The sequence below is a fragment of the Alosa sapidissima genome, chromosome 13 (genome assembly GCF_018492685.1).
Source record: "Alosa sapidissima isolate fAloSap1 chromosome 13, fAloSap1.pri, whole genome shotgun sequence".
Classification (NCBI taxonomy): domain Eukaryota; kingdom Metazoa; phylum Chordata; class Actinopteri; order Clupeiformes; family Clupeidae; genus Alosa; species Alosa sapidissima.
The window spans coordinates 18,170,286-18,178,346 of NC_055969.1; the positions used below are offsets into that span (position 1 = coordinate 18,170,286).

General features: G+C 39.0%; 1 long non-coding RNA gene across 1 annotated transcript; it reads right to left on the reverse strand.

Annotated features, from left to right (window-relative positions):
* Nucleotides 1–1,505: 1,505 nt before the first annotated feature.
* LOC121680945 lies at nucleotides 1,506–2,679 on the reverse strand. Its single transcript, XR_006021877.1, has 2 exons — nucleotides 2,592–2,679; nucleotides 1,506–2,084 (listed from the first exon to the last, which is right to left on the reverse strand). It is a non-coding gene; the product is annotated as an uncharacterized LOC121680945 (long non-coding RNA).
* Between the last annotated feature and the right edge of the window lie 5,382 nt (nucleotides 2,680–8,061).

Below are 8,061 nucleotides of genomic sequence, written 5' to 3' on the forward strand. Positions count from 1 at the left end.
AGTTGACGTAGAAAGAGTTTTGGACTTATACAAAGCTAAGTTTGGGCAAGCAGTACCATGGCTGTAGCAGCACTCCAGCGTGGTTAGATTCACTCGTCCTTTGCACTGGATCTATGTTGGTCTGTAAAGGACTGCTGGATGGTAACTGCTCCCTGGTCATTTGCTCTCCATGCTGGCCAAAGTGTGGTAGATTCCTCTTTAGTTTTATTGTATTATTCAAGTGACTGATAGGCTCACTGTAATGATGTTCTCAAACACACAAAAATAACAAATACAAGGACACAAAAACACCCAATGAGCCATTGTCAAATGGCAAACAAAAGACAAGCCTGATACGGTACACAAACACATACAGTGCAAGACACTTACTGCCAAGGAAGACCTATATATATATGTTGCATTACATTTGTGCTTAATTTAATAAAAAGGAAAACAAAATGTCAGAATAAATTTATTTTCTTTAGTTTTTAAACCCCTTGAAATAGGAATCTGTTGCCTACACACATAATATTTGATCATTATTACATGTCATGCCCATCAAACAAATCTCACACATCCTCAAAACTATGTTAATGACAATAATTGATGCCCTTGCTGAGGGGAATGTATTTCAGTGCTGAATTGTTACATAGAGCATATGATTAAAATAATGGTCAGGGTGATGTTGCAGTTGACTTGGTGATTCTGCAGTCTTGTCTGCATATATTCATCCACGTTGTGTTTAAGCTATCTTCAGAACACTCTTGGGTCCTGTTTGTAAAATGCTTACTAATCCAAAACCACAGGACAAATGTATGCTCTATGTCCCAATGCTAAGCAGAGCTATTTCCCAACAGCCACCAGAGTGATTAGCAGACATGGTGCTTAGTTTCAGCCCAATGCTTGACCTTATTTATAAATTCTCATTAAATCTGATACCCCCACCCCCTCCTCTGAGTCTGTCCCCTTTGACTTTTGGACTCACTCAACACAATAAAATATCCTTTTAAGGGAAAATTCTGCGGTTTGTCAGATTAGGTTGCTGAACAGCTTGCCAGCCAAAGGCCAATCAAAATTCGAAACCAATGGTTGCAATGGTGCCATATTTATACTAAATTTTATGAAATTCTACCTATGGGAACTAGGGTGATTAAAATAATGTCAGTCCTTGGTGTGAACTGGTACCTTGGGGGTACAATTGTGTGATCTTGTAGTGGATATGAGTGAGTGAATGAGTGAGTGTGATGTGCCTTTGATCACATCTATTTTTGTACAAATCTTGAGAAATGCATCAGGAAGTGACAGGGGATTTTCAAGTTCAAGTTCATTGTCATGTCATGTATTTATCAGTCATGAAATGTATTATGCTCAAGAGCCAGCTCAAATGTTTTTTGATTTATTTAATTATTAAAATTATTTATTTAATATTATTAAATCCTAATATATCCCATAAATGAATCTGCTAAAATACACACAAAATCATTTTACAAAATGAGTCAGTCACAAAAAAAGACACAGAAAGACACTTTGAGGTAAACCATCTATTTTGCCCTTTTATGTGACAGTGAGGTTGAGGTGGTGTTTAAATAGATCCAAACACATCAGTCAAACACATCTTGCCTTATTAGAGGTCGTCATCTAATTATGACAGAAATGGCCTCTATAAACATCCCTGGATAACATGTGTACTATTGAAACCCTGGTAATGAAACATTTGTGTGTAAGAGGAGTAACTGCATTTAAGAGCAGTTGTGCTGTGAGATCCACAACTTCTCTCCTTGTTATGTTGTCGACACTCTATCAGCAGCTTGTTAAGACTTCCCCAAGTAAATTATTTATTGACAGTGTTACAACCAGCTACCAACCCTCCCCCTAAGCATTTACTACTGGCAGTATCATGTTCCCAAATATGTCATTATTAATATATCCTACGTTTCTAAAATAATTTCCCCCTCTAGATTAACAATAAACAATTTACATATAATTTGAGCCGTATCTTTGCGGCAATCTTGTGCCTGACCAAACCAAATCATTGTTTATTCTTACTATGTTATATTTTATGGGTCAAACCAAACAAATTTACACAGCAGCATCTAAATGGTGGCCTGAAAACACAAGAATACTGTGCTGTTAAAACATAAAATTGACATTAAGAAACACAAATCTACAAAAAAAGCCTTTAATTAAACTTGCCAACTAGTTAAAAGCACATGGCCTAGTTGCCATGTTTAATTAAAGACTTTATAACAGAGAGACTTTGTTACTTTCCTTTTTTGAATTAACTCACAAGCACCTGTTTGACGTTATTACTGACAATAATCTGCTAGTAGCTAGCCCCTAGGGGTTTTTTTCTGACATTAAGAAACACTTTAATAATCTGCAAACATATGGCTACTAAGATTACAAAGTTTGAAAGTTATTAATCTGATACAATACTTTATCATTTAGCCTAAGCTCTATTACTGGATTAGATCAATTCAGTGTCATATTTTCAACATGTAGCAACCTTTACACAAGCACTTATTGAAATGTCCCACAGACTCTTATTTATTTCACTAATGTGCATGCAAATATATAAATAATTAAATATATTTCAAAAGACATGTTCTTACCCCTTGGATCGTAAAGCTATCCCGTTTGCCTGTTATGTTGGCTGCCAGCATCTCTAGCCAGATTCTAACTATATCACTAAGACCCTGTCCCATACAAGGTAATATGGGGTGTGTCTGATCCAGTCCTTTATTCACACACACATCTGAACTGGCAGCTTTGACAACAAAATGTTTGCTGACAGCTGCAACAGTTGCAAAATCAGAGGCTGGGCCATTAGAATATAAATCTTGGTGAGATGAAATGATATTGCCATATAAAATGCTCTTTTAATTATTGTATACTGCCATCTTAGTAATGTGTCTTTTTGATGATTTCAAACTATAAATATTTCAAACAGAGTTATTGTTAATATGTCATATATATTAAGTCATGCACCCTTCCTCTGCAGGGGCAGTTCTAGGATCAGACCTTTAGAGGGGCCCTTAAACAGGTTAATAAGTAAGGGATAAAGGCCACAGAGGTGTCCTGTTATACGGAATTAATGGACGAGGGGGAGGGATTTTCCTCCGCCCGAGCTTGATTGTTGGGGACAGGGAGACAGTGACATTCCAGGGCCTTTGTCCTTGATAGGATGAGCTCAAGTCCACTGACAGTGACAGTGGGGAGGAAGCTGCAGTGACATTACAGGGCCTTTGTCCTTGACAGGATGAGCTCATGTCCACTGACTGAGTGTTGTGCTCCATATAATACATCTCTCTCTCTCTCTCTTTAATTTCTAGTAATATCAGAAGACCCTATTTCTATGCAGTTAAAATCTTGATCCTGTGTTTGACTGAAGCCAGTGGAGATTGTGAAGGCCTGTGGGGATGTGGTTGCAGTGGCAGGTGGAGGTGAGCAGGGGGGCATCTCAGTTTTTAAGTCAAGTCAAGTCAATGCTTTATTGCCAGTATGATGGAACAATGCCTGGGATTTTTGCAGTATGATGGAACATTGCCTGGAATTTAATTAGGTGTTAGGCTCAGGACAGCAGACAGAACATACATACAGACAGTACAACATACACAACCCATACATACAAGATATAATGTACAGTGCTGTGAAAAAGTATTTGCCCCCTTCCTGATTTCTTCTATTTTTGCATATTTGTCACACTTAAATGTTTCAGATCATCTAACTAATTTTGATGACATATAAGACAACGCGGGTAAACACAAAATGCAGCTTTTAAATTATCATTTAATTTATTGAAGGTAATGAGCTTTTCAAAACCTATATAACCCGTGAGAAAAAAGTAATTGCCCCCCTAAACCTAATAACTGGTTGAGCCAGCACCCTTGGTGGTAACAACCACAATCAAACGTTTCAAACAAGTCGTTTACATTGCTGCAGACTAGGAATTTCGTTCCACTTTTCTTTGCAGAGTAGAATTTAATTCTGCCATATTGGTAGGTTTTGAGCATGAATTGCCTGTTTAAAGGCATACTATGCGAGATTTTCACCTTTACAAAGCCAATTTGATGGTAAACGAACTTGTAAGAGACGAATTGTTCACCTAGCATAGCTATACAGCATAGACGTAGCGAGTCCCTACCGAGAAAACCAGCAATGCAACTTCCAAGAGTGGCACCGCCAAATCTCGTGAGAATCGTGAAACATTACCTTGTCTGTTGATATACAGTAACTCTTTGGAGATAGTTTTTGCCTTTTGTTAATCCTTCACCTCCACAACAAAAGCGTTTGCATTGTGTACAGGGGAATAAGTTGTGTGAAGTTTGCTATTTACAATAGCAGAGTAACATCTAAATACATCGCGACTCTAGAGGGAGCTCTACATTCGCCAAAAATACCTAAACCTGCAAAGTAGGCTATACCTTTAAGGTCATGCCACCCCAGCATCTCAATCGGATTCAAGTTGGGACTTCGACTAGGCCACTCCAAAACCTTACATTTGTTGCCCAGGCCCTGAAGCAGCAAAGCAGCACCAGACCATCACACTACTACAGTACCACCGTGTTTGACTGTTGGTATGATGCTTATTGTAGAAGTTGAGTCAGCTTTATGCCAGAGCAGTGTTGCGCGGTCTGCCCGAAATTAAGCGGTCTCCCGCGGATGACCGCGGTCACCCGCGCTTATGAGTCATAAACAAAATATTTTAATGATATTCGGGTCATTTGCCGGCGGGTCAGTTAAAATGAATTAAATATATATTTTCTACAAATAGGCCTACTTAAAATATCACGAGATGGCTAGCATCAATACATTAAAGCATCAATACAGTAAAGTCAACAGTAAAGAAGCTGACGCGACTTAAAATAATAAAGACACCCCTTCAGGAAAAGCGATACAGGCTATGAGAAATATTGGGAAAAGTTCTTAAAGAAGATGACAGTAGTACAAGTTATGGTTTATGTAGGCCTACTTCTTGCGAAGCCATTTAAAAGTATGACAGCCAAAGCGGGCAGCCTGCAGGAATAAATGTTATGGCACAGACTACACAGCCATATCTACCGGTATGTATAGGTTCGCGCATGCATAAAAGTTACCTTAGTTCGTTGTGTTTGTGCCTTTAAACAGTGGATGTGCTTTAGTAAAGCTTTGTGCTTCATTCAGCATTATAAACCAGTTCTTACACTAACGTTTTGACCAGCAATGTATCTCTCTTGCCTACCTTGCCTCACCATTTCTGTTTTCGAAAGAAAAATGTATGTCCATGGCCTTCAAATCTTATCCTAGTGTTCTAATCCTTGGTGGTTGCGTGCATGCTTGCGCTCTTATTCTCATTCTCTCTCCTGCGCAAACATTATGCCCTGCATGCCTACTGCGTGTATTTCTACTGCATAAAGTTTCGCAAATAAATTAGTTTGTTTTACAGAAATGGCCTACTGTCACACTGCATGCAGGCTATAACCAAAAGCACACATTTTGTAAATAAGCGGGTCGGATCGCGGGTCGGGTATAATTTTGTCCTAATTAATATTCACGGTCCGAGTTGCGGTCGGGTTGATTAAAATATCGGGCGACCGCGGGCTGCTTGTGACCAAACCCGCGCAACACTGTGCCAGATATAATGACACCTCATCAGTAGCCTACACAGAATATTATCCCAAGTCTTGGGGGTCATCAATACTGTATGTTTTTTGGCAAATGTGAGACGAGCCTTTGTGTTCTTTTTGGTCAGCAGCAGATCTCATGGATGCCATTTTTGCCCTCTCTTTTGGTCTCTTTCTTATTGTGGAATCATGAACACTGACTTTAACTAATTCAGGCAAAGACTGCAGTTCTTATATGTTAGTCTGTTTTGTTTTTTTGTGACCTTCTGGATGAGTTGTTGATGCGATGCGCTATTGGAGGAATTGTGGTAAGCTGGCCAATCCTGGGAAGGTTCACCACTGTTTCAAGTTTTCTCATAATGGCTCTCACCATGGTTTGTTGGAGTCCCAGAGCCTTAGAAATGGCTTTGTAACCCTTTCCAGGCTGATAGATGTCAATGACTTTTATTATCATCTGTTTGTGAATTTCTTTAGATCACATCATGTACTGCTTTTTGAGACCTTTTAGGCAACTTCACATTGGCAGACAAGTTCTATTTAAAGGTACACTTTGCAGGTTTTTTAGCTTAATATGCAAGTTTTTTAGCTTAATTTACCTTCATTTAACAGCTTCAGAGTCATTGGAATGGTTATATTACTTTTTTCGGGTTGAATGGTGGCCGTCTCGCTTCCCCCTAGCGCCTGTGAGCGGAAAAACCACCCTTGCAACTGTGGGCCGGCGGGCCGGCAGCCTCAGTGTCAGGAAGTATAACGAGTGTAACAAATTGCTTTACTGCATTCAAATACACATACAGCGGGGAAAATAAGTAATGAACGTCAACATTTTTTTCAGTAAGTATACTTCCAATGAGCCTATTTGCATGAAATTTTCACCAGACATTAGTATTAACTCAGATAATCCACCCATATAAAAAAATCCAAACATTAAAGTCCATAGGTAGAGTTATGTGCAATAAAGTGGAATAACACAGGAAAAAAGTATTGAACACGCCTGCTGAAATTTCTTAAATACTTTGTGGAAAAGCCTTTATTCGTAATGACAGCTTCAAGGCATTTCCTGTATGATGAAACTAATCAGTCACAGTATTCTGGTGTGCGTTTGGCCCATTCTTTTAAACAGATAGTCCTTTAATATTGAAGATTTCAGGGGTCCCTCTTGTGAATCTTGATCTTTAGTTAACTTCCAAAACTGTTCAATTAAATTGAAGTCAGGGCCTTGATTTCCTTTCTCTGAAACCAATTGAGAGTTTCCTTTGCTGAATGGTTTGAATCATTGTCCTGCTGGAAGGTCTAGCCATGTCTTATCCTCATCATCCTGGTGGATGTAAAGATTTTCCCAGAACAAAATTACTCCATTCATCATTCCTTCAACTGTATGAAGTCTGCTAGTACCATAAGATGAAAAACAGCCCACACCATGATGCCACCACCTCCAAACCTCACTGTTGGTAGGGTATTTTTAGGGTAATGCACAGTACCATTTCTCCTCCAAATATGGTGTGTAGTATGACATCCGAAAAGTTAAATTTTTAACCAGAATACATTCTCTCAGTATTTCATAGGATTGTTCAAATGTTGTGTAGCAAACTTTGACATGTTTGACGAGCTTTGACATGTTTTTCTTCAGCAATAGAGTCATGCGGGATGAGCGTGCATAGAGGCCATGGCGGTGGAGTGCATTACCTATGATTTTCTCTGTAACAATTGTACCTGCAGCTGCCTCCAAATCTTTCTGGAGCTTTCTCAGAGTGGTCCTTGGCTCTTGGGCTACTCTTCTGACTATTCTTCTGACGTCCTGGTCAGAAATATTGCAAAGAGATCCTGTGCATGGCCAGTTGATGATGTAGTGATGTTCCTTCCACTTGCAAATAATGGCTCCAATACTGCTTGCTGGATGATTCTGAAGTTTTGAAGTGCATCTGTAACCATTTCCATTAATATGTTTTGCAACAATGAGGTTGCAAAGATCTTGGTAGAGCTCTTTGCTTTTACCCATCATGAAATGTTTGTTGTGTGACACCTTGCTATCAAAAAACCTTTTTATAGCCCACCAGTATGTACTAACCCAGCTTATATCAATTTGCACAGATAGGAGGGATAATTTCTCGAACTATTTATAGATTCCAGTTTGTTCTTTGCCATTCCTTCCGTTTGTTTACTGCTTTTTCTTAGCGTGTTCAATACTTTTTCCCTGTGCCATTCCACTTTTTTACTCATAACACTACTTTTAGACATTAATGTTTGGATTTTTATATATGTGTGGATTACCTAAGTTAATACTAATGTCCGGTGAAAATTTCATGCGAATAGCCTCACTGGAAGTATACTTACTGAAAAAAATGTTGACGTGTTCAATACTTATTTTCCCCGCTGTACACGCCAGGCACCGGCTAGAAAAAGGTAGAGATGGAGTTTCTCAGACATTCGTCATGACGGAGCCAGCGAAAAAGAAGCAAAAACCGAGAAAACAGAAAGGAAA